Here is a 3,681-nt window from a genome sequence, read left to right on the forward strand (position 1 = left end):
TTTTTATCATGATAAAAAATGGATACTACTACTACTACTACTACTACTACTACTACTACTACTACTACTACTACTACTACTACTACTACTACTACTAGCATGGATTTTACCTCTGGAGTATTTAAAATCAGGAAGACGCCATTACCAAATAGCCATCTAGAAGCATTTCAACAAGAATTATGGACTACTATCAAGAACAACAAACACCAAAAGAAAGTAAAAAATTAACGCATGAGTTTACAAATATAAAAGGAATTATTGTTAATTCAGATAAAGCAAAAACATATATAACATAAATATTAACTTATACCATAAATTAATGTATAAAGAAATTATTAAAAAATACAAGATTGTTCCTATTAGTACCCTTAGAAAGATTAACTTAGAGGCTAAAAAAGTTATAGAAGATTATAATATAGATGATAAAACAGAACCATTAATACTTAATAGACCACGGATTACAATGAAGGATAATAAGATTTTCCATACAGATACAGAAGGTTAGATTAATCTATCCTAATAAGTCTGATTTATGTAAACTTAGTAAGATAATTTTAGATAAATATATACCGATCTTGAAAAATAAGATCAGACTAGAACTATGGTTTAACACCCAGAATACAGTTAAATGGTTCTCAAATACATATAATAAGAATAAACAGAAATTCTTACAAATATATATTGACAATTATTACTCTAGTATTAACCCTACTATTTTAAATAGCGTCTTGATATTTGCCAAAAGTTACACATCTATCAACATGAAAAAGTTCAAGTAACTTTAACAGCCCGTAAATCAGTTATAAATTTCGATAATTTATGGACAAGAAAGGATACCGCTAACTGTTTCGATATTTCTATTGGAGCGCCAGATTCAGCGCAAATAACTGACATAGTTGGAATATATCTATTGGCTAATATATAAGATGAATTCCTAGATCTCAAAGGAAATCTATATAGGGATGATGCACTCTTCATAATTAAGAATACATCTAATAGACGCCTAGAACTTATAAAGAAACGGTTTTTAAAATATTTTCAAAGATTTGGACTATCTATAACCATAAAAATAGAATATAATTCAATTAACTACTTAGATATGAACTGTAATTTATCATCTGGAATACATGAGCCATATATTAAGCCTAATTCTAAATTAAAGTGCATAAATTATCAAAGCAATCATCCACCTTCAATTAGAAAAGCATTAGTATATAATATTAGTAGAGAATTTCATATTTATCTTATAATGAAGATATATTTAATAGACATAAAGTCCAATGTAATTTTGGTTTAAGTAAAGTAGGATACATCAATAAAAAACAATATTTTAAAAATAATTATATTATAAATAAAATTAGTAATAATAATAATAATAATAATAATAATAACAACAACAACAGCAACAACAACGACGACGACAACAACAACAACAACAACAACAATAACAACAACAACAACAAAAACAATAATAATAATAATAATAATAATAATAATAATAATAATAATAATAATAATAATAATAAAGTTATATTAATATTAATAGTAAAAATCATAGATATATAATAATGCTGAATAAACCTAAATGCAATATCTGCTTACAGAATAAAAATAAATATACGACGTTTACTGATATTAATAATAATAATATTAGAGTATATACTAAAAAGAGCTTACGGCTTTATAGTCCCATATGCCATGCAGATAAAAACTAATTTAGTAGAAGGTATTCATAGGCTAATTAATAATTATTTTAATACAAATAATAAATATTATGGAATTATTAACAATAATAAAATAAGGACAGGATATAGCTTAACTCATAATTTAGCTACTATTATAGCCTCTATAAATAATAAAAAAAATTAGTCTTATTTTATTCAAATAGAAAATGTGCTAATAAATCCCCTAATACCAGGATTAATATAGAAGATAAACAGAGTATCATTAATAACAATCGCAACTCAGTACACTGTAAAGCTCCCTCTTCGATTAATATAACTGATAGTTCTTATAAAATATGAGATTGTAAAAATAAAGATAGCTAGAGTTTTAAAAATTTATGTGAAAAGGACAATGTAGTATATCAATGTAAAGTTACCACAGAAATTAATAAATACATTTATATTGGATCAACTAGAAATGAAATGAAGAAGCGTTTCTCAACACACTCATATACATTTCGTAACAGGAACAGACAGAAGTCAACGGGTCTAAGTAAATTCATTTGGGAGCTTAAGGTTAAAATATTAATGTTAATCTAAAACTGGATATTTTGGTTTCTGAACCTAGCTACACTATATGAACTAAGAAGCGCCTTCTTTGTTTGAATGAAAAATTATTTATTTTAACAGCTACATTTCCCTTACTTAACCCGAGGGATGAAAAAAATTTTGTTGCCTACATAAAAATAAATATGTATTTACTAGATATAAATGATTTTTATAATTCTTATAGTTAATATGCTTCTATAATAGATAACTTTAACTATTATTTAACATAAATATACATTTTTATAATTAAAATTAAAATATAGATCTTAAATAATTCGTCTTTCCCCAAATCATCAATATGAGTATATAGATATAAATATAATGAAGGTGTATGTAGGTCTATATATGTATGTATATGTATATATGCATGTATATACGTGTGTATTTATGTGTAGGGGTACATGTATCTGTATATTTGTATATTTATTTATATTTGTGTGTAGAGGTATATATCTATATATATATATGCACAAGTGTATATGCGAGTATATATGTGCATATATATGTGATTATATGTATATATGGGAGTCTATATGTAAGTAAATATGTATGTATATATGTATGTGTGTATCTGTATGTATATAAATATATAAATATATATATATATATATGTGAATATGTAGATATATATATGTATGTATATATATATATATATATATATATATATATATATATATATATATATATATATATATATATATATATATATGTATATATGTATATGTATATGTATATATATGTATGTATATATGTATGTATGTATGTATGTATGTATGTATGTATGTATGTATGTATGGGTATTCGTAGCTCTATATGATAAGATAATTATTTTCATTTCCCCACACTCAAAAGAAGAATATCAAATATCATTAATATGTTATCTTATCCTAATAATATATCAAATATTAATTTTTCAATTTAAATTGTTATTCTTATTTAGTTCGTTTTTCACTTCTGGCGCAATGAATACTAAAATAACATTCTTCCACTGCTTTAGGGGCCAATTCTGTAGGTTTTTACTCCACTCTAAACGCTTTGCAACGTTTGTTTTTGAAAGTAGTGGTTTTCTGATTGCAGCCATCCCGTTAAATCCAGCTTTGTGCAGCTCCCGTCGAACAGTTTTTGTGGAAATTAGGTTCTCGAGGTGGTCATTAAGCTCTGCAGTAATTTTGAGTGCAGTACTTTTGTGATCCTTTCTAACAATTCGTGTAAGAATCCGACGGTCCCTATCTGAAAGTTTTGGTTTTCTTCCGGAGTTTTGTTCCGACGAGGAGGTTTTTCCCTCTTTCTCAAAGCTGTCATTACTTTCGAGAAAGTACTTCTTGATATGCCAAAACATTTCTACTGTTTTTGTTACGCTAGCGCCTGCCATACGAACACCAACAATTTGACTTCTTTGAAAGTCCGA

This window comes from Octopus bimaculoides, chromosome 1, assembly GCF_001194135.2.
Source record: "Octopus bimaculoides isolate UCB-OBI-ISO-001 chromosome 1, ASM119413v2, whole genome shotgun sequence".
NCBI classification, from domain to species: Eukaryota; Metazoa; Mollusca; class Cephalopoda; order Octopoda; family Octopodidae; genus Octopus; species Octopus bimaculoides.